The sequence below is a fragment of the Sphaerodactylus townsendi genome, linkage group LG04 (genome assembly GCF_021028975.2).
Source record: "Sphaerodactylus townsendi isolate TG3544 linkage group LG04, MPM_Stown_v2.3, whole genome shotgun sequence".
In the NCBI taxonomy this organism is placed as follows: Eukaryota; Metazoa; Chordata; class Lepidosauria; order Squamata; family Sphaerodactylidae; genus Sphaerodactylus; species Sphaerodactylus townsendi.
The window spans coordinates 98,954,870-98,978,662 of NC_059428.1; the positions used below are offsets into that span (position 1 = coordinate 98,954,870).

The 23,793-nt window shown below is 40.2% G+C and overlaps 1 long non-coding RNA gene across 4 annotated transcripts in view; it reads left to right on the forward strand.

Annotated features, from left to right (window-relative positions):
- Positions 1-352: 352 nt before the first annotated feature.
- The window catches only part of LOC125430861, a 236,557-nt gene continuing 213,116 nt past the window's right edge, over positions 353-23,793 (forward strand). For all 4 annotated transcript variants that reach the window (XR_007244236.1, XR_007244235.1, XR_007244237.1 and 1 more), the window contains exon 1: positions 353-470. This is a non-coding gene — a long non-coding RNA (uncharacterized LOC125430861). The remainder of the gene's footprint in view (positions 471-23,793) is intronic.

Genomic DNA, 23,793 nt, shown 5'->3' on the forward strand with positions numbered 1-23,793 from the left:
TATATTTGATGAATTCTTTTTAACACTAAGAAGGAGAGGAGATGGGGGAAAGGGAGGGGGGAAGTCACAACACTCCAGAAATACTCCAAATAATGTTTGTAAAATGATTTTTTTCAGACATTTACACAAAATGATTATTTTTGGAAACAATTCACTTAGTGCAATAAGGTCATTACAGCAAATGTTCCTGGCAGTTGAATTGCTAAGGTCCAGGCTTTTGTGTGTGTGTGTGTGTGTGTGTGTGTTTTCCATGCACACAGCACAGATTTTTTTGATTATGTAGATTTTCCCCCCTACTGCAGTTTCATATGCAAAGCATGCATCAGCCATATCCATGCTATCTCTTAAAGCAGTCATTCTGAAACCCAATCTGGGGACAGTGCAGACTAAATAAAATTTCATTTTGATTTGGCCTCCCGCTGAGAATGGGACTGCTTTGTTTCAGCCGACAGAACTAGCAAGCCAGAAAGGTATGTCCTGTTTTGCATGGCTGATAGTGTGACTTGAGGATCACAATCGGGCCGTTCATGCTTCCAGGGTTCGGCATCTTTTCCACATCCTGTACTGTCTTTCTGTTTTCCTTTCCATTTGCTTCCCTTCTGTGCTGCCTATCGTCTACCTGCAGGGCAAAACTGTGGCAGACCTTAACACTATTGTTTACTTTGGCATATGTTTAATGCTGCACGGTTGTTTGATGTTGCTCCCCCCACCCACCACCACCCTGTTTGCCTTTGTGTTGTTGTTTTTTTCTCCCACTATCCATATTCACTTCTTTTAATTTTTAGGCACTGAATGCACAAATACTGGCTTAACATAAAATTACATAAGTGCAAATTGCAATGTTGCAGATATTATGCTGGGAGGTTTGGGATGCTAAATTGTATTGCAAATTTAAAGATATCTTTAAAAGCTAGTAAGGAACTGTGTGTACATAGTCCCTTTCAGCTGTTTAGGCATAAGAAGCAATCACACCCATTGTAGTTAAACAGCAAGATGAATAAATATATTATTTAAAAAAAACAGTTTGCAGCATTTCTGTATATTTTATGTAACACCACAAACAAGGCTGAAACATATCAGTAAATATTGTGTTGCCTAAATATTAGTCTTTACCTGGCACCAATTCACATTCAACATTAAGTTATCTAAAATCAACTGCATTTGTTGGCCCCTGATTTGAAATATGGATTGGGCCGTGGGAACCACATGCTATTTTTATACTCTGAAGAGACCTCAGACAATATGTCAGGATTCAGAAGCACAGTTTTACAAGCATATCTGTACTCTTCCATAAATCCTTGCCTTTAAATGAAAAGAATAAGCTGATCTCTTGTTTCAACATTACGATAAGACTCATCTGTACCATACCTTATGTTTATATAGAACCAAGGTACTATGCATGGTGGAAAATAAAACTATAACCTCTAAATAAAGCAAATTGAAGGATTTTCTCAGGATCTGCCATGCATAATAGTTCACACTCAACAGTGCTGTGTGTGACCCAACCCATGGTCCACTTAAATTAACATACTAAAATTTAAGCAGATAGAGTGTATGATCATGTACTAGAAGTAAGTTTCAAGGAGATCATCATGACGTACTCCCAGTGAAGTATATGTCACATTGGGTTATTAGTTATAGGAGTTAATCAGCTTTGATCCAAATATTTTTGAACCTACTGGATAGTAGACTAAACCATTGGAGCCTTAAACCTTCAAGCTGCTGTACTTGCCACTCACAATTACTTGGTGTTGAGTATAATTTCCTTGTTAGAACTTTGACTGTACAAATTCTGTTCAGAGGAGGACAGACGTACTTATGCTACAATGAAAACAACAGGATTATATTGTACAGGTTTAGATTCTACAGGATAATTTTAGGTATACCTAAACTTCTTAGGGTTGACCTCTTGGTGTGTTATGAGTTCCTGTATATTTGTGATCTCATTACTACTTGGTGGATGTTCACATACAAGATACTGAATCCCCATCTCCTGAATAGTCACCAAATAAGAGACTTTCTCATGGTATTACATGTTTCTGTTTGTTCTGAACTTTTATGGATGAGGCTAGGCCTTGCTTTGTTTAAACTGCACCCTTTCCATTGTGGGGGCAGCAGAGTTCATTTCTCTGGCACCAGGTACTATTGCTCATGCTTCCAGCCCCATCCAAGAGGCAGGTTCCCAGCCACAGTGCTGCCTGGCCACTACTCCCAAGGAAGCTTCCTGGCAGCATGGGGAGGCTTGAAAAGTCAAAAAGTCTCCCCATTGCTAAGAAGTCTCTATGGGCCTCAATGGAGTTACACAATGGACTTGCCCAAAAGGATAGCTTAAGTCTGCAGTATGGGCCGCTGACATAATGCTGGCAAAGGCCAGGAGGGAGCTGACTAAAGCTGACTCCTTTCCTGGCCATGCCCCTGGCTTACCCCTGCTACACTGGCAGCAGCAGGGGCCCTGGGACTTTGGCATGGTGTACTGTACTGCATGCCATCACTGGGGGGGGGGGGGGGGGCGTGACAACCACACACTAGTGGAATCACTCCACAACCAAGGTAAGTGCCCTAGGAAGGGTGAATCTGCCTCTCCCATAAGTGGATTTGCCCCCCACCCCCCTGGGGCTCAGAGTCTTTCAATAAGCCTAAAATCAGCGGCAATAAGCCGAAAATCAGAGACATTTAGAAATGGAAAGAGTTGCCAACTTTGACCTCAGAAATTCCTGGAGATTTTTGGATAGGGTCTACATCCTACAAAGCTGCCATTTCCTCCCGGGGAATTGATCTAGAGATCAACTGAAGTTCTGGGAGAACCAAAGAGGCCACCTGGGAGTTGGCAACCATAGAAATGGGTTAGCAAGTATGGCAAAAATATTTAACATTTTGACATTTGAAACGGTATAAATATACACAAATATGGATTATCTGGCAGTTGACAATAATGTTTAGGATATAAAATAGTTTATAACCTTATTGTGATTTTTTTTGCTTTCCTTAGTATTTGTGCTTCTGTTTTAAATTGACATATATTTTATTGCAGCAAACACAAATTTCCAGAAGTGCAGTGGTGCTACAGAAATGGATTGCTTTTTATCTGATCAGCACATAAATGTATGCAAATGGACACTGACTGCTATGACAAATAAAATTTATGGTGCAATCCATGATTGGGAGGGAAGTTCGTGAATGCTGGGAATGGCGTAGCCATGCCACCTCCAAAGAGCCATGAGAAGGCCCAGAAAAGATGCACAAAAATCTGAAACCCATCAAAAGCCCCAACTCACTGTTGCTTTCTAATGAGCAACGTATGGTCTTTTGCTGGCATAAGTCACTGGCAGGTCACAGGAGTGTTCCCAGGTTGAAAGATGTCAGGAAATTGACTTAAGGCAGCTCCACCCCAGAAATGCCCCATTGGTACCCATGTGGGACCCTGTGGCAGAGCAGCACCAACTCAGGGCAAATTGCACATTCAGGCACCGTGCTCCACTGCTGGTATTAGTGCCCCCTGCTAGCATAATTGTCCCTTGCACCAGCATCTAGGGCCTCACATTAGTGTGCCCTTGTGCCACTTCCACTACTCTTTTGGGGGCCCCTTGCCCAATGGATTCCACTGTAAACATTCTGTTTATCAAGCTTCCCAACAAAGCAGTATTGATCAATGTAGCAATAGTAGAATACCTAAAAAGCAAGCAAAAAGTTCATTCATAGGGAGAAATTATTGAGCCACTTGCAAAAGAAATTTAAAAAGTACAGAACAGAGTGTCACTTATGACCATTAATGCTTATATCAAAGCCCTTGATCCATTTTCCAAAATTCTCTTCCTGGCAACAAAATGTAAACAGCATTCTTGTTCAAATCTTGGACTTAGCCCTAAAATCTGCTAGAACATTTTAGTCAGTAGCTGCTCTGTGTGTTGTGAAATGTAAAATGATAATAGTCATTTCCTACTGCTATCAGGTTTAGACTGCCTAATATAGATTAAGTTTTCCAGGTTTACCCTATAGAACTAAAAAGATGATCAGACCCATTTGTGTGTATACTCACAGGCCTCACATGCACAAGAGCAATCAACATATAAAAACCTATGATCATATCACAATGTAGTTTTACAAGACTATGCCAATGAACTTAATTGATATTTGTGAAAATGGGCTTTGGGGGGCTGGCAAGTTTTCATAATTGTCTTATTTGATCTCAGGCACATCCATGTACAATATATATTGGGGAAATGAATCTGAAACTCCTAACACATTAAATTTCATGCCCTCTTATAGGGTCCTCAGCCTTCAGGTGGGTTCTGGAGTTCTCCTGGAACTAGAATGGATCTCCAGACTACAGAGATCAGTTTGCTTGGAGAAAATGGCAGCTTCACTCTATGGCATCACATCCTCCATGAATTCTCTCTCCAGGCACCAGCCCCAAATCGCCAGAAATTTTTCAACTTGGAGTTGGCAATGCTCCAATTGGTCATGCCGGCAGGGGCTGATGGGAATCATAGTCCATGAACATCTGGAGTGCCAGAGTTGGGCACCCCTCAGTTAGGGTGTTTGCCTTAATTTGGGGAGGGGGTCATGGCCCAGTACTTGTTCCCCAAGCACTCAGAATATAATCAGAACCCTATATAAATAAATCCTGTCTATTAACCTTTAAAGGATAACTATTCCAAATGAAATTCCCTCTGATTTTTGAATGCAAACCAATTAAGCCAGATATGCTGCTGCTTTGAGGATGCTGGTAGAATGCTTAGGGCTACATTCCATTTTAAGTTCCAATTTCCCAGTGATGGGGATGGGAAGAGAAGGGAAGTGAGGGAAGAAAGTGAATTAACAGATACATGTCTGACAGAGATTTCGCTCAACTTGATAAAAGCATAGCCCCTTCCCCAGTTTAATAGGAACCCACCTGCCTTCCAGTTAGGAAGGGGAGAAACTTGAGTTACGAATTATAGATGTTTGAGGCTTCATCTCTGTGGTGTACAGTAAGGAAATTCACAACCACCCACAGCACACACACATAGAGATGAGAAATCAGGAGCTCTTCAGTGAGAGATGCTTGTTTTTTTCATAGATATTGAAATGGCAGGTGACCCATCTCATAAGCAGAGGAATGCATTTTTAGTCAATTTGCTTAGATCTGAAGATCTGTGTTGTAATTTCTTTGTATAATCATCGCATTGATGAATGAATTTGTTAGAAGTCTTGCTGACATATTTTAGGGAGTACAAAGGAGCGTTCAAAAGTTACAACATTTTCTGCTATACAGTATGGACTTTCTTTTTTTGCTGTACTTTTTCCTAAATACTCTAATATTTCGTGTAAAAGACCACAACTTTGCATTATGGAGTACAATTCATATGTGAAGAAAATGCTTTTTAAAGAGTGAATCTTTACTTATGAATAAGGTCTGTGTTAACTAATAAGAACAGCATTTGGGATAATAGTCTTATCTATCTATAAAGACAAGAATAAAAGACAGATATGCATTGCACTCAGGTCACATGATAAAACCAGCTCCCAATCATACTTTAAATTGCACTGGATCAAACTGATCTCCCTTTTATGCTTATCTGTTCAAGATGAAATGGGTAAGCTGGTGATAACATTACTCAACCAGCAATATCAACATATATTCCCCGCCCCCCCAAATCACTCAGTAGATTTTAACAACAGTGATGAACCCTGAAATATGAATACAGAAATTGACTTGTCTTATATGATCTGGGACAATTGGGGACATTTTTAGCCTGCCTTTTTCCCATTGGTGATCCAAGATGACCAACAAGGATATCTAAAAACAAATTACAATAGCAACAATGTCTGAAACCAGTGTGACTTACATCCATTTAAGACAAATAATCAGTAGTCAGTATCTACGGTAAGCCCTTGTAAGCCATTCTGCTTTGCACAGTTTTTTAAAAAAATTAAAATTCAGAAAGGCTATTCCACAGTGTTGGAATGAATACTGAAAACAGAGTTGGACAATGGAGATTTTAATCAGCCTGTATGCGAGGGTGGGAAAAAGAGACGGATCTTCAAGAATGTAACTTCCAGGCCATGAAGAACTTTGACCACCACCAACCACCCTTGATATTTGATTACCATTATGCTGAAGGGCAATCATTGGTTCCACACATGACAGGGATGAGGGGGAGAAATTTAGCCCCGGACCTCATTTGGAGCGAACTAGTAGTTTATTAGCTTAATGCACACCATTGTCCATAATATTATGCAGACATTTCGATCTTACCTGCATTTGGAAAACATGCTCTTATGTTCTAGTTGTTTGTGTCAGAATTAAACATGACTGTCATCACCAAGAGGAAACAAGAGAGAAGAGAGAGTCCATCTATTATTAAATTTATTTTTCTAGAACACAAAGTGCAAAGACTCCTTCAACCTGTAGAGCTTGTATTTGAAAACCACATGAGATTTTGAAATTTTCACATTGATTAGTACTCTAATGAAGTGATGGGGGGATAAAAAAGGAGAGATAACTTGAACAGGTACTAGGAATCATGTATTGTGAAGAAATGCTTCAATCTAAGTGCTACAAGAAACTCCTCTTCAGAGGGGCATTTAGATATGCCACAAAATAGTGACCCTGTGCCAATCAGTTTCTTAGACTGACCAATCTGAATTGCTCCTGAAAACATATTTTAACCCATGTTGGGTTCTATAAAATTTCTTCAGAATCTATTGTTTACTAACACCTGTTATTGTTTTACTTTTCATGTTTGTTTACTCCACTTCATTAGGCAAGCAAATATGGAGAAGTTTTTATCACACTCTTTAAAAGTACATTGTGTCCTGTTCTGAGGAGGTATTTTGAATATTTTTCCACAGAAGTATGTTTGATATCTTCTATTTATAAGAGCCGCAGTATCAATAGCAAAGTTTGTGGCTTCAAAAAGTTGCCAAAAACTAAAACATTGTGGCTTCCGCTATGATCTTTATTTGTTTTTTAAAGTCTTTCCAAACAATCTGAGCAGCTTGTAAAATGACCAAAGATACACATTAAGCTAGCTTTGCACCATAGCTAAAGAAGTGGAGTTAACCAAAGGGCATTTACATTGTTCCGTTATAGAGGCAGAACCAAGCCGCTTAGCCCAGAAGCTACTTTGGAAATCTAATATTTCCCAAGAAGGGAGAAGAAAAGTAACTTTGGAATCAGCAGGGGGAAAGTGACCAGAAAATCCTGTTATTTATACCATACACTTCTGTGGAAAATCCACCCTTGGGATGACTTTATCAGAACAAAGTTACACCCAGGGATATCTTTTTCATTAAATACAGTTTGTGTGAGGTTCAAAGGAGAGAAATTTACAGCCCAGAGAAGACTCTGCCTGAAGGAAAAGAAAATCAAGTTGCTTCATCTTAGGATACTGAAGTATTAATACTATTTTAATTATTTTGGCAGACCAATATTGCTCGTCAGTCATTAATTTTTAATTCTGAATTTTTAACAATTTTAAAAAAAGTTAATTATGACTCAAAATGCAATGGAGAAGCACTATTGTAGGTATAATTGAACAAACATTTCATGGTGTACATTCTTCATATATTCCAAAGGCCCTCTCAGGACCTCCATTGAAACAAACTGAAATTAAACAGTTATAATTTCCTGATTGCACTTTTCAGTGCAATCAGTGTATTAGCCTGCATGTTTAGGCCCCACATGATTCATTTCATCAATGACAGCATGTTACTCAGACAGAAACATTCTCATACAGTCTGATACATAAGGAAATTGGAACTAAGGCTGGATCTTTTTCTTCTGCTGGAGAAGCAAGTTAATAAACCAATCAATAACATATTTTTTGATTTGTTGTTGGTTGATAAATTAAATATATATTTGAACTCAGCTGACCATACTAATCCATCCTGCAGTAACCTCAATACTAGATTATTGTTACAATACTTTAAAACACAGTGTTGTAGCACACTGTAAATGGGTTGCCCTTGAAGATTAGTTGGAAACCAGTGCAAAAATGTTAATCGCTTGTTGGAGTTTTAAAAAAGTATTGCTTAAGATAACTGTTTGTTTATCTAGTGGTACTCATTGCATGCACACGTGGGGACTGATCTTGCCCCGGCCAGCTGCAGAACATTTTAGATAGCATATTAAGAGCTTTTAGTCACAAATTGTGTGCTGTCCTCCCCCAGTCACAGCCTGGACTAACTACTTTCCCATCCAAGTCACATTACTAGAGAGGAGGGGTGCACCTCTCCCTTCAGATCTCCCTTTGCCGCTGCAAGGTGCCACCAATTTTGCTAAATGACAGCCCACAGTGGGGAAGGTGGGAGGGACATGTGCCTGCGTAGAGGACCACTAAATGAACAAGCAGTTATAGTAAGCAATGCTGCTTTTCATAATTGTGGCCTCTGTACAATCCCATGTGGGGAAATGACAAGCTTACATGCTGTGGAGGTAGCTGCAGTGGTGTAGCACCTGCAGGATTGGGGGTGCAACGCTCTGGGCGTGCCCCGGTGTGGAGGCGTGGCCGGGGCATGGCCGGGATGGGGGTATTCCAAGGCAGGGGCAGGCGGCACTGTGGCAGGGGTGCGGGGCACGTATGATATGCTCCAGGTGCAGTTTCCCTTGCTACCCCTCAGGTAGGTGTGGTATTGTCAGTAACCACAGGTTGCAATACAGCTTAACCCAAAGTCATCTCAGTCCTAGCATCAATGTTCACAACAGCTGATAAAAGTCAAAGGAGTGGACCATGTAGCCCCTTTGCATATGTCATTAAGGTCCCCATGTGTTTTAAAAGCCACATAAGTGACTAGCGCCCTGGTAGAATGCGCCGTAAAACCAATTGGGGAAAAAATCAGCCTTGTTGTAAGTCAACCTAATTGCTGAAGTTGCCTAGCGATATAAAGTGGGGGCAAACACCTCAGACCCCTTCTTGGGACTTCTGAAATATATAAACAATGTGCTATCTTTCCTAAAGCACTTTGTTCTGGTATGTAGTAAGAGAGATCATGAGTGCATAGTCATATCCTCTTGAATCTCAGGGTCCTAAAAGAACATCATGTGACAGGTGAAAGCTGGACACTTGGGTAAGTGTTCCGAGGTTGGCCGGGGGACTACCTTGACAGGAAGAAATTGTGTGAACAGAAGGTCACAGCGTAGAGCCCTCAAATCACAGACTCTGTGTGAAGAGGTAGTGGCTAACAGGAAGGCCATTTTATATGACAAAAAACCTCAACGCGTACAAAGCTAAGGGTTTGAATGGAGTGAGATGTGTGTTAACACTAATGTGAGGTACTGGAGGTTTGACAGGAGGTACTGAGGCACTGGAGGTTTGACAGGAGGATACATGTTATTAAGTCCCTTCAGAAAACCTCTTCAAGAGAGGCAGGAAACTAGTGAGTGGGAATCCACCCAATCAAAAAAGGCAGATATTGCTGCCAGGTATTGCTTCCAGAAGAGCTGGATAAACCAGAGCTCTTCAGTGACAACAGATAGGAAAACACACTATCAATAGGATTGACAGGATTAAAAGGGGTCTAACACTTTGGCAGTTGGCGGCTGCGTCAGAATCTGAGTCCTCTCTGGAACTTCCTTCCATTGTTGGCCAAGATAGCATGTTCCCTGCACAGGACACAGCATATTGCCAGAATCCCTGAGGCTGTGGCTAGAAATCCTGCAAGGGGCCAAGGGGCAGAGGAAAGTATGTTAGGTCCTCGCAGTCCATCTGCTCATCCTTTGGGGAGGATTATTGATATCTTCCAGTGACGGTGTTGGGAAGTGATGCTTGATGTTACTCTCTTCCTTAGGGGAGGAGGCTTCTTACACTGCACCTGCAGGAGAATGGCTGGCCTGCTGTCCAGGGGAGTGCTTTACCACAATGCAAGGTCATTTAGATTGCTACAGTCTTGATCATGCCCACAGCATAACAAACCAAGGTGTTTTATCTTCCCTATCCCAGTGCCTTAAGGAGTGCTGAAATGGCTGTGCGCGCGCGCGTGCACACACACACACACACGCAGACACACACACATAACAGATACAATCCTTGCGGCTGTTGAAAAGGTATTGGCAGGGAGTCAACTTTTAATGACTTTAAAATGGTAGTGGTGTCTTCATGGAGGTCACAAGAACATGGCCACATCTAGTTTAGCCCTTAGCTTGGCCTTAGTAAGTGTTAGTGCAGAGCTTGCAGAATTGCCATTGAATTTCACTAAAAGCAAAATTAAGAAAAATAAAACAAAATATATAAAAATGGTAAGTTTACTGCTGATGTCTTCCACCAGCAACTATTTAGTATTTCTAAGAAATTAATGGGGTTTGAACCAGTTTGAAGTATACAATTTATTTGTTTTCTTGGCACAATTCAACATCTTGAAAGTTTCAGTGTATGTAGAACTGCAGGAATTAGAAAAGTAGAAAGGGAAAATAATACAGGCACACAAGGGAAAATAGAAAGGGAGTTACTTAGCAGAGAAGCGCACACACACACACACACACACAGAGAGAGAGAGAGAGAGAGGGAGGGAGAGAGAGAGAGAGAGAGAGAGAGAGAAATAGTTCAGGAGTTTCAAGCCAATTAGTTAATGAAGAGATTTCTATATTACTCCTTCCTGCCTATTAGGGTTACCAGATCTGCTTTGAGAAATTCTTAGAGACATGGCACATGGCAACCTGTGGAAAATATGAGTAGAGAGAGATTAATAGAGGTGTACAGTTTCATAGCATCTGTCCTCAAAAACAGCCTTTTATTCTGAGGTAACTTTTTGCTATAGTTTGGAGATCAGCAGTGCAAGTATTAATTATCCCATGGTAACATGGTAACAGTACACAGAGTGGCAGGTATGATATGCTGAAAATCTAGCTAGTTGATAATACATAATAATGTGTAAAGATATAAATATTGCAAACTTGTGAGATGTTCTGCAAAAAAAATCCTTTTTTTCAAAAGAAATGGTAGGAACCTGTTGAGACTGAGAAAAAAATTACTATTGAGTAGTAAATTCTGACCTTGAGACATACTGTTATGCTCTGCAGCATTTTAATACCTGTTCCTCTGACCTTTCCTCACTTTATTATGGTAATACTGAATGTTGTTCTTAGTCCCAACCAACTCATTTGGAATGTATGCAAGTGTAAAACAAGATCTCACAAAATCTGCTACAATGAATCTAGATTAAAGAAATAAATCCCTAGAGAAAATCCTTCTGAAAACTAAAATATTTTTGTTACGGTTTACTAAAGTTCCACTAGGTAGAAATCAGATGTTTTTATTAATGAAAACAGTTTGGGATCAACTAATAAATGGAATTAGGGTTTCAAGAAGTCTGACTTTTCTATTTCACAACAATTAAATAATCTCTTTTGTATCCCATTTCCTGTCCATACTTGTCCAATACAGATGTCCAATACACATATTACCTCATCATTTGTTGGCCCCTCTTCTGCCTCTTGGAGATTGTCTGGTTGTCTGCAGCATGCAACCACATTGGGGAAGTGACCATGATGTCACCTCCTTCCCCATGGTCAGCAACACTAGTTTCAGAATGTGGAAGAAGTTGTTGCACTTTTAGACCACTTTTAGACCACCAGCCAATTGTGTGGAGGCAGGAAGTGGGACTAGCTGCCCATGCCCACTTTTTCCTTTCCTGAACAGTGAATCAATGCATTGTGTGTGTGTGTGTGTGTGTGTGTGTGTGTGTGTGTGTGTGTGTGTGTCTATAAAGTTAATGCATGGGGAATATCCTACCATGGAGATCTCAATGAGTTGCATGTTGATGAATCTTTGATAGACATTGTAATGTAATGGCTGCATTCAGACATCAGAAACAAACCGAGGCTTGTTTCTGATGAGAACCAACTGCAAAATCCTCCTAGTATAAGGTCCTTCTCTCTTCCTCCATACCTGAATTTGAGATCAAAACTATTCATATTTCATGATGCCTTAATCAGGAATATTAATAATAACTTTGTTCGGTAGAACAATGCTAAACAGGTCTACTCAGGGGTAAATCCTGTCTAATTTCATGGGGTTTGAAACGAAATATAGAGCTCCAGAAAATGTAGAGCTCCAGAAAGCTGCCTTAATCAGGAATATTAATAATAACTTTGTTTTGGGGAACAGGTCTACTCAGGTCTACTGTTTGGGGAACAGGTCTACTCAGAGGTAAATCCTGTCTAATTTCATGGGGTTTGAAACGAAATGTAGAGCTCTCAGAAAATGTAGAGCTCCAGAAAAAATGGGGTTTGGGAATTTTTCCTAAGTACTTTTTATTGTTAAAATGGTGGAGGTGACTTCATGATGGCCATAAGGACAGAATATATATCAGCATAATTCATGGGGTTTGAAACGATTTGAAATATATAATACATGGTTTTCGGACCTCAAAAAAGCAGCTATTTCTGGGAAAACTGTCAGGTGGTAATTATTCTACTAAATAAAAAATGGCTGTGAGAAATAATATAATTTTAGCTAGTATTAGAAGGCAGATAGTTCTATGAATATTCAGATTTATTTGCATAATTCCCTTCCTCTCCCCAAGCTTGCTTACCTTTCTACACTTGGTGTTTCACCACTACAAACAGTACTACTTTCAATCCCTGTTTACCCAAAAAATATTCACATGCAGAGGCATTAATTTCTCAGGAGATTTCTTGCAAATTCAGTCATGAAAAGAGGTGAGGCCATGTGACTTCTCTAGCCAATCAATGTGGAACAATACAGCTTGAATCCTGAATACCTGTGATCAGACCATACAGTAAAAAAATTAGACAGAAGGCTTGTCAAGCAAGCTGGAATAATGAATAAATTAGAGACAATTGAGATTGGCAAAGAGTGAAAGAAGTGAAGTTTGTCACATAAAATATTTGTTATGTGTTATTTGCTCGGCTCAAATAGCAATATTGGAGCAGTTTCTGTAGGGTATTTATATGCATATAAGCGTATGTCACTTAGTAAACGAAAGATATAGCATTTGCTGCTGTTATTATAGAAATGATGCAGAATTGGTTTGTAGCATGTTTTCATGCGTGATGCAGCATGGTGCTACCATGACATGTGACATAAATTGAAAACACCACATATCTCAGTACAGTGCACAGGTGCACAACGATATCAAAACTGCTCACTTTCTTACGCCTTCGGATTCAAGTTCTGAAGCAAGAACAATGTTAGTCATTGCAAATTTTCTTCTAAATGCTTTCAGATGGAAGCTTAATAGAAGAGGCTGTATTTCCTGTTCAATAAGGTAGTGATTGCCACATTTCTGATACCGTATGTATATCAGTCTGGTCTGCTTTTTTCCCTCCAACGGTGTTGGTGGGATGCATACAATGGGTCTGTTCCATTTTTGTTCTCCTTGGAAGAGCATGATTTATTACCCCCTCGCAGTTGTTGCAGAGTTGACGAGGTGCCCATCTTTGGCTTGAATGCCATTCTTTCTTCCTTTTGTGCCATTTTATGGCTTCTTATGTGACAGCTATATGGCATTTGTAAAGATGAAGGTTGAAATGGCATCCTGAGTTGGTGATAGGGTTGCCAACCTCCAGGTGGATTCTCCTTGTTTTGCTCAATGGTTTATTCAAGGAGCTTGTAATCTCTGCTAATTTGCCTCTAATTTATATTTCTAAATGAAGGTCCCAGTTGATCTTATTTACAGTCAATGCTTATAATCCTCTAGTAGCTGATACATAATTTGGAATTTGCGTACATAGATAATCCATGTATAGATAATGTCATACATAGATAATCTTATCTAGGAACCAGCTATCTAGAGACACAGTAGTCTTCTTAATGCTATTATTCTCCCTCCCCCCACCCCTCTTGAAACCTCCTTGTGGAGCCTGGAGATCTCAAGGAATTACATCTTATCTTTAGACTACAGGGACCAGTTCCCTTGGAGACAATGACTGCTTTGGAGGTAGACTCTATGGAATTATAAAGATCCTCCCTCTCTAAACCTCACCCCTCCAGGCTCCACCCACAAATATCCAGTTATTTCTCAATCTCCTTTGTCACTAATTTATTTCATTCAATGTAGTTGTACCAGAAAAGGGAATGAGGCAGGAATATATTTTTTTTTTAAAAAAAGAGGAATGTATGTACCTTTTTAGGAATAATTAGAAGGAACTTATAGTTTAGAAAAACAGAAACATGTGAGGTGAACATTCTAGTTCAGACTGAGTTGTGTTCTGTTTATCCTTTCTAGTCCTTTACAGCAGAGGAAAAACAGCTGTTTTTCAGAGCTCCATTCACACATCCATTTTGCAATATGGGAACCACCACCCTCCCATATTACTCCAGTATGTGTGGAAAATGATATGGGCTGGATGTGGTTATTTCCCAGCTGCTTGTTGTCCAGATGGTACTTGAAGCAGACAGTGAGTGGCATATACTGATGCTGTTGGCCTTACTCTCAAGGATTTGGTATTCATTTCATATTCATACCATGATAGTGTAGGATCTCACAACACTGGAATGGCTCCATGCCACTGAAGTTGTGGGAAACAGTCTTTCCTCTTTTTATATCATTTTTTTCTGCTCTTTTTGAATATGCAGTTCTCACCCATGCATTACAAACCCATGCATAAAAACTCTTGTGAGCAGTAAGCTGGGGGCACTTACAGTGCCATCCTAAGCAGAGGTACACCCTCCATTGAAGACAAAGGACTTACAAATATATAACTCTTTTCAGGTTTGTAATTGTTAGTAGATTCACTGGAAGCATTTCAGTGCTGTTTGAAACTGAGATTTTTCCACCTGGAATATTTGTTTCAAGTCTTGGAAGCAGATAACAATATTCTTTGAAGAACCCAATCCAGAACTGGATTAGGAATATGTACCTTCACCCAGGTTTAAGCATGATTTGCAAAGCTGTTCTCGGGACATATCCTGAGAAAAACCCAATATGAGCACATACTGAACTCTCTGGAACACCTTCAACACCGAGGCCCCTTCTGCATGTGCAGAATAATGTACTTTCAATCCACTTTCACAATAATTTGCAAGTGGATTTTGCTATTTTGCACTGTAAAATGCAGCTGCAAAGTGCATTAAAAGTGGATTGAAAGTGCATTATTCTGCATGTGCAGAAGGGGCCTGAGGCTGTCAATATAGTCCTGTTGGTGGGATGAGGGTCTTACCCACATGATTCTTGCTCTCCAGCTTATCAGGCTATTGTGCAGATAGCCAAACTAGCTTCCATGGTTGTGGGATTGACACAAATACCCCCATGTTCTTGAATGGAAGTGGTGTGTAAAATCCTGCACTGGAAAGTTGCAATCAAGGAAAAGATAGTAAAATAAAGGGCCTTAAACTCACCACTAATATAAACAGAAGAATTTAGCATACACTTAAATCTATGCAATGATTGATATGCCATACTGGTTAAAATCTTGGAATATGACCAGGGATACCTAGGCTCAAATTCCACTTAGCTGTGAAATTTACTTGGTGGCATTTGGGCCAGTTACTATTTCTCAAAGGATCATTGTGTGAATTTTGTCTGTACTTTAGATATCAACTATATTTGTTACTTAATTTTATTAACAAGTTCCTTAATCCAAAGGCCTTGAGCAAAACCAATAAACAAAACAAAATAAATACACTATAACAGCAAAATTAAACTAAATTTACCAAAAACAAAATTCATTAAACCCTACTAGAAGAATGCATTTTAAAAAATCAGTATTGCCAAAAATTTGGCAACAGAACCTAAAAATTGCTCTTCTGTCTCATCTCAGTCTCAAACATTCCCAATATATTAACTCGTGCTCATTGCCTGTGATTTGGGTATGCAGCCTCCACACTGGGTTTGGAAGAGCTCATATTCTGTGTAACCAGTGGGTTCTTTGCTGGAACCATTACAGCTATTGGGTGCAAGCCTGATAGTCAGGCCTGCGTCTGCAGCTGATGGCAGAAGGCAAATAGGGGGAAAGAGGGTTTTTTGGTTTAAGTGTAACCTGAACACTAAATGTCTTGTCCTCTCAAGGAGAAAAAAAGATAACAGTTCTTCTTGAAGTATATGTAAGATGGTAAGAGATTCCATGCTATTTGGTAGCAGCCTCTGAAGTCCCAGAAACCACACCCACAGACAAGCAGCCTGCTTTGCAGAGCAGAGGATATTGGGTTTCTGTGTGGGGAAAAAAGGAAGACCTCTTGCAGGCCCCTTCCGCACATGCAAAATAATGCACTTTCAATGCACTTTGCAGCTGGATTTTACTATGCAGAATAGCAAAATCCACTTGCAACAATTGTGAAAGTGGATTGAAAGAGCATTATTCCGCATGTGCGGAAGGAGCCCTAGACACACACTGATGGGCAGATATGAACAAAAAAAATCTAATCTGTCTTGATCAGAAGGACAACTGGGAAGACATAATTATGTACAAGTCCCCTGGCATATTTGTAAAGAGGGGCTAGGGAAAGGTGCTTTAGACAAACAGACCAAGTGGGCAATAGTGATATTTTCTTGCCTCTTCTTACACAATCTGAATCATTGGATATACTCCAAGCAAACCTCACAGTGCCTCAATATATAGTACAATTTGAATGGAAATCATTGGGTATGTATGGCAGTAGATATTAAACTTATCTTTTGCCCAACCACATTTTCATGCTAAAGGTTCTCCATTCCCACAGCTGCTTTGGCAGGATACGAAAAATAAAATCTGTATGTACGACTGAGTCCGAAACCACTTCCAGGAGCCCCTATTTTTCCTGTTTCAAGTCAAGCAGCTAGGATGCACAGAATGTCCAGTGTTTGTGTGATTCAAAATTTTCCAAAGCAGCCACGAAGACTTTGTAATAATGTGAATCAGATAAGGTTGCCTAATCATGTGAATCAGATAAGGTTGCCAAATCTGGGTTGAAAAATATGTGGAGATAAGGAGTGGGGCCTGGGGAGGGGAGGGTTTGGGGAGGGGAGGGACTTCATTGGTATATAATGCCATAGAGCCCGCCCTCCAAGGCAGCCATTTTCTCCAGGACAACTGGTCTCCACTGCCTAGAGATCAGTTGTAATTCCAGATAATCTCTAGTCTCCATCTGGAGGCTGGTCGCCTTAGAATCAGCCACAACCTGCAGGGTTTTTTAACTTATTTTCTTTTGTACAGTTGGTAGAATATGGTTTTAATTTTCCCAAAAAGCACTGGGTTGTAGAAAAATTATACACATTCCAGAGAGATGAAACAAAATGGTAAAACTAGGAATAGAGGTGCAGTAAATGGTACTCAGTACATATCTGGCCTATGTTAGTACATAGTGACTTACATATTCCCTCAGGCTTTGGAACTTCCATGCAAACTAAGTACATAAAACTTTGTGTTTCAAAACTCAACATATGTTGAATGAATAACCTGTTGATATAGGAACATTTTAAAATGTCCTTGTATAAGAAGTTTAAAAATACCTTATTATGGCTACAAGCTGTTACAATTGTTTTAATTGGTATTATTCTAGTGTTATTTGGTATTATTTATATTCATTTTCTTGTTGCAGATAAAATTTAAAAATGGTATTTCATTCCCATTAACAAATCTCTCACATATATAGTAGTCAGCATAGGCCCATTATGCATGGAATGCTTACCTCTGTTCTCTGTTCAGCGAGCTTGCAGAGGGCACTCCTCACATTTCTCTGTTTACATGCAAGAAGGCACTCCCTCCTTTCCCTGGAGTTTTTCTGCAGAGACCTCCCCAAATCTGGTTCTCTTAATTCTGCCCATCAAGTAAATCTTAAAGGCACAGATCTCAGTACACCTGGTAGCCAAGACTCCTGGCTTAGCCCTTTAAGCTACACTTATGTCAATATTACTGTTCCAAAAGTAATCCTTCTCCCCACGTCCCATGCTAATGAAAGAGGCAAAGCAACTCCCTGGACCACATGCTGCTAAAGAAGGGGACCATCCTAAAGCAGATAATCTCTCCCAGTCCCCTTCCCTCACATCTCCTCCACACAACACTTCCTGCTGGTGATTCTGCTGCCACCAGAGGACAGAGACTTGTTATTTCCAATTTCTCTTTGTATCAATATGTTGAAATATCAAGAAAATTAGAGGTTGGTTTTGTGTGAGTGAACATATTTTTTGTCATTTAAAGCAGTTGGCGACATGGGAGAGGTGAGGGGAAAGGCGTGCAAAGCGGTGCGAGGAAAAGGCTGGCCGTGGGTGAAGATCTCCAGGTTAACACTGTGCTCACTAGCAAATATGTCCCACTCTGCTGGCAAAGCACATTAAAAGTCATGCTAAAAGTGGTCTTGCTTGCCATGTAGAGAATTGAGAGTGAAAGTAGGGCTTTAGGAAGCAGGTCTATGCAAGAAATCTTGCTGTGATGGACAGTTGTCCCTATCATGCAGCAAGCAGATTGTGCATAATCAGTTATAGTTTCATAAGCATTACACCATAAAAGTGGGCTGGACCAGTCACATGATTCCACTCTGTAAGCTACTCTGCACATATTTTAGTTCAAAAAGTTACTTGGGTAAAGCAGTAGGCACTATAGTCTATACTACTATGTATAACTTTCATGGCTTTTTGCTGTAAGTAGGATCTTGCTATGTAATTTTTGCATCATGTTAATATGTATGCCATTATGTTAATGTGTATGTTTTACTTCAGTTCTGTTTTCAGTTGTCTGGTTGGGTCCCTATTTCTACAATCCAAAACCCTCACTCTGCATAATCCACCTTAAGTCCCAGTGAAAAAGGCAGACTATAAACAGACAGACAGACAGACAAAAATACATATAGTTGGACTATAGAGAGAGGCTAAGGACAGTATTATGAAATTGTAAAGGATATCAACAACTGTGGTCTCATCATAGCTTTACTGATAGCATTTATTTGTTTGTTTGCTTGTTTGTTAAATTTCTACCCCACCCATCCCCGAAGGGCTCAGGGCGGCAATACAACAATGTAAAACAATAAACAATTAAAACAGTAATAAATAATCTAAAATACTATAAAATCCAGCATTTATAAATATGATGGCGACTGAAAACCCCAATATCCCATGGGAGGCCAGTGATAGTAAATGTCAACCTAGCTGGTCCCCAGGAAATGCCCGGCAGAATAGCTCCATCTTGCAGGCCCTGCAGAAGTGATTCAAATCCCACCAGATCCTGATCTCACTCAGGAGCTTATTCCACCAGATGGGGGCCAGGACAAAATAGGTTAAGGTTAAAGTTGTCCATGTAGCAGAGATCCCTACTAATAGATATGTGGATTTTTAAGGCTCAAGTTTCTATAACACTATTTTGAAATGCATAGCATAGCATGTATACCCAGCATAGCATGACATACCTATGACATTTTACGTGTACTGTAAAGATAAGTGCAATGGACCAAATGTGTATCACTGAAGAGCACTACTCAGGGAGCATTAGCAGCTGCTCCTCACACACTGGCTGCCACATAAGTGTGTGAAACAGCCCTCAGGGTGGCTTCTCCAGATAAACTTTATAAAGGACATGATCATATCAGCTGTGTGTGTCAACAGATACTTTTAAAATGCACCCCAAATGGCAAGCATAAAAGGACTTCTGCCCCCCTCCTGTACACACTCTGCTCCTGTAGTGTAAAGGGCAAAGTTATGATTCATACAAGCACGTCCTTCATGAGGATTGTGTCCTTGACGTTCTTTTTACACTCGATAAAAAGACATCATGTTTTAATAAGCAGGTCGCAATTTCTTTAAGAGCTACCAAATGAAGAAGCAAAAAAAAAAGTGGGGTAGCACTTGAACCAAAGAGGACTCTGATTTAGGCTTTTATTATGAAGACCCCTGTGAACAGGGGTGAATGCTTTTTTCTCCCACCATGCATGGGGCTAACAGCTAGCAACAACCTCAGATCGCCTCCTTGCAAACTGCCACTCAAGCCACATTAGGGAGCTTTGCGAAATCACAGTTTGTTCTTGCAGCGAAGGATTCAGACAGCACAATTGCTTGTTGTACATACAGTGCAGTGTTGGCTGGAGACAATGTACCAAGCCAACCCTGGAGTGGGATTATGTGGGCCTTTACACACTATGCAACTCTTGGCTATTTTCTCTCTTGTCCTAAATCCTTCAATCAAATGAGTTACATTTACGTTGGGACTCTTGCTTGATGAAATTGCCTGTGTCATTGTTGGCGAGTGCAGCTGTTTGAAAGAAATATGAGAGGTTCCCCCCCCTCCTAAAATGTTTTTGGTACTCTCGTTGAAGAGGGAATAATACAGTATGAAAGAAACCTGAAGGAGCCGTTAGGATCCATTGTGTTGGTCCAGCTGCTACACATGCATATTAAAGCCACATTTTAAAATGCCTGTGAAGCTTTTTTGTGTGTTTGTTTTGTTGTGGAGTCCATTTTTAAGCCTTCGTATGTCTCCCACCCCTTTTCATTTTCAGAATATTTTAGCTATTAGTCAGGCACGTGAGCTGATTCTCAGACCATTTCCACATTAAACGGAAACTGCTGTTCACTATAGGAAGGAAAGGATGCATCTGTAGCCAATGGCTTCATTTGAAAGAAGCAAAATAGAATAAAAGTAACTGGGTCGGATAAGAAGAATTATCTTCTGCCTTGGCTCCACTGCTAGTTTCAGATTACAGCAATTTGGATCTTTAAAAAAAATCTATCCAATGCACACCCCACCCCAAGAAATTCAGGGAAATGTATATGAGCCCTTTTCAGGAGCTCCAAATACTTTATATTTTACACACACGGAAGGGAGTGGTACCTCACATGCTGACCCCACTTTACATATCTACTTCTACAGTTGAAAAATTACAGCAACCCCTACATACCTGCAGCATTCCTGATTGTGTGGAGAAGGCTATGCACACCATCAAGAAGATCTCTGTATCCATGGACATCTTGGCTTAGGATCTGCAGGTGCCATCCTGTTCCTGTCAGTGTGATTTAGCATCTGCAATATGAATGCTGGCATGGAACTCTGAAGTGTTCCCATGTTAACCTCATACTAGTTCTGAAAAATAGTTTAGGCTCCTCACATGAACCTCAACTGCATGGACTTCATGTCCTGCTCCATGATCTAACATGAGTCTGGTTATATTCAGTGATTGTCCTGAGTAGGAAATCTCCACCAGATACTTGCAACATTCAGACAAAGAATCCAAGCAGGACAGCACAGAAGCATCTTTCATGTAGCTGTGGTCTGTGTGACAGAGAACAATGGAAGTTGCTCTGGGTCCTACTGGGGGTAAGGTAGGGTATAAATGATGTAAATAAATACATAAGATAATTCTAAGGTGGAAAGATAGTAGCTGGCTAGAAATAATCCCCAATTTTTTATATCTGAATAAGGATTTGAATCTCCCTAGTACTTTTCCATCCAAATTGAACACTCTGGCCATTATATTAGACTGCTTTTATTAGACAAATTAAATCAAATAGACTTTGGGTTGATCCTAACCTTGGATACAATAGTACAAATAACATCACTCCTTTTTCTGCAGAAAAATATGCAATTACTGTGCCATGGACATATGGTTGCCATCCAGAAGTGTGTCTTGCTAATAAATCATTTGCTTGAATCCTTTGAATCTGGGGAACCAATCAAGAATAACATAAGTACTGCATCACAAAAGAGAATGCCAACTTTAAACAGTTTAGTCTAGGAATTTATAGCTGGCACTGAAGGAAGTGTTGGCAGAACATGGCTATACAGAATCTAACGTTGCTTCTTCATGTTCAGGCTGTTTCAGTGGATAGCATTAGCCAAGCAATAATTTCAGGAGATTTGGTTTTTTTAATTGTCTTTTCTTTGACAAATGTAATCTATATTATTGAATCAATTATGTCCAAGATTTTAACAGATCAAAATTACCATAGTTGTGATTTTTCTCATTGTTACTTGTATAAGACCAATATTGCTGTATATGAAATAATTTGCTGGATAAAAATTATTATGTGTTAACAACTGCTGATTCATTTTGCTAAAGCTATAATTTTATATATGTTCCATGTCTTTCAAGAGTCACTAATATCTTATTTCAAAGTGGATAATGCACTTCAGCTTCTGTGAATTGTCAAAAAAGCCGGTAAAAGGACGATAAAAACAGCATTATAGGCGGGGAGTTTGCATGGCTGTCACTGCAGAAACGACACTGCAGCGATGCAGCAACACTCCAGTGGGCTCACAATGGTTTATTCGAAAATCACTTACTGAGCGTGTCTTTTCAAACAACGGCGCTCCGCAGTCAGCATCGTGCGAAGTGCCCACCGAGAATCGGTGCCGCAGAGCCCGCCCCTCCACAATGGCGGCCCACAGTGGCCAATCCTGACGCTGAATGCCTGTGATGTTTGCTCTAGGGGAAAAAGAACGCCATTTGTAAAGAGCAGCTGTGCGAAGCGCCAGGGTTCAGCCGATGCGCTACCTGTCTACGGAGCACCTGTCCATGTGAATGCTCCATTGCTGCAGCATTGCCAATAAAACCGACGGCACAATGCTGTAATTGGCTGAGCAGAAACAGCCAAAGAAAATAAAGGTAGAATCAAGTTAGAGTTACCATGGAGGAATGTGAGAAATAATAGATGTTCCCAGTATGATTCTTCCATGTTGCATGATATATGTGAAAAGAGTATAGCGCAGGGGTAAAGTATCTGGTTTACATGCTGAAGGTCCCAAGTTTCTTGCAACCTCCTTTCAATGGATCTCAAGTAGCAAGCATGTCAAAAGACCTTTCTTCAATTTGAGTAGCTAAAACTGAGCTAAATGGTCTAGTTGATTGTGAGGTTGTGTATATTACTCACATTGCCTTCAGGTTGGGACTAGAAACAAACTTGCTTGGAATCAGTTCCTATTGGTTCCAGTGGACAAAATATACTGAAAAGAAAGCTTAGGATGAAAGTAGAAAATTATTTATAGAAGAGAAGTAACAGTAGGAACCCACTCTCTGTAGGAACCCACTCTCCACTCCAAATTTCTTTCGGCCATGGAAGCAGCAGTGGCGTAGGAGGTTAAGAGCTTGTGTATCTAATCTGGAGGAACCAGATTCCCAGCTCTGCCACTTGAGCTGTGGAGGCTTATCTGGGGAATTCAGATTAGCCTGTACACTCCCACACATGCCAGCTGGGTGACCTTGGGCTAGTCACAGCTTCTCAGAGCTCTCTCATCCCCACCTACCTCACAGGGTGTTTGTTGTGAGGGGGGAAGGGCAAGGAGATTGTAAGCCCCTTTGAGTCTCCTACAGGAGAGAAAGGGGGATATAAACTCTTCATCTTCTTAAAATATACATTTGTTCTCCCAAGTGCACATGTTTAAAACCATAGGAAGTAGTGAAAGGGTTGTATCTCTTACTCAGTTTTAGTGACTTTACTTATTTAAAAAGGTGCATTGCACCAATTTTATTCATATAGCATTGCTAATCTTGGAAAGGGCTTTTGGCAGCAATGTGAGGCATTCTGGCTGTTTAAAAACTCCCTTATGGTGACTGAAGACACCTTGAGAGCTACTTACCTATAGCTCTCCTAAAATTCCTGAGCAGATGACAAAGTGTGTTGATTGCTGCTTTTTCCCCACATTGCTAGAAGTTACAAATAATTGACTACGCACAGATTTACTGGTGCCCCATGGCACATGGTTGTCTAAGCCATTCTTGACCTGTGCATTAAACCAATGAAGCTCTTTTGGAAATCTTCATTATAAATAATCAACAAAGATATATAAGCAAGCATTTTCCCCATAAGGTCTTTACATTTCCCTTGCGAAATGGCTGGCAGGCTAATTCAATGGGAAATGCTCAATCTAGAATTTAAAAAGCAGGGCGGTGCAAACTTTTAGTGATTGGACATATTTTAGAACAGCATTGTGGCTCACAGACAAGGATCCAC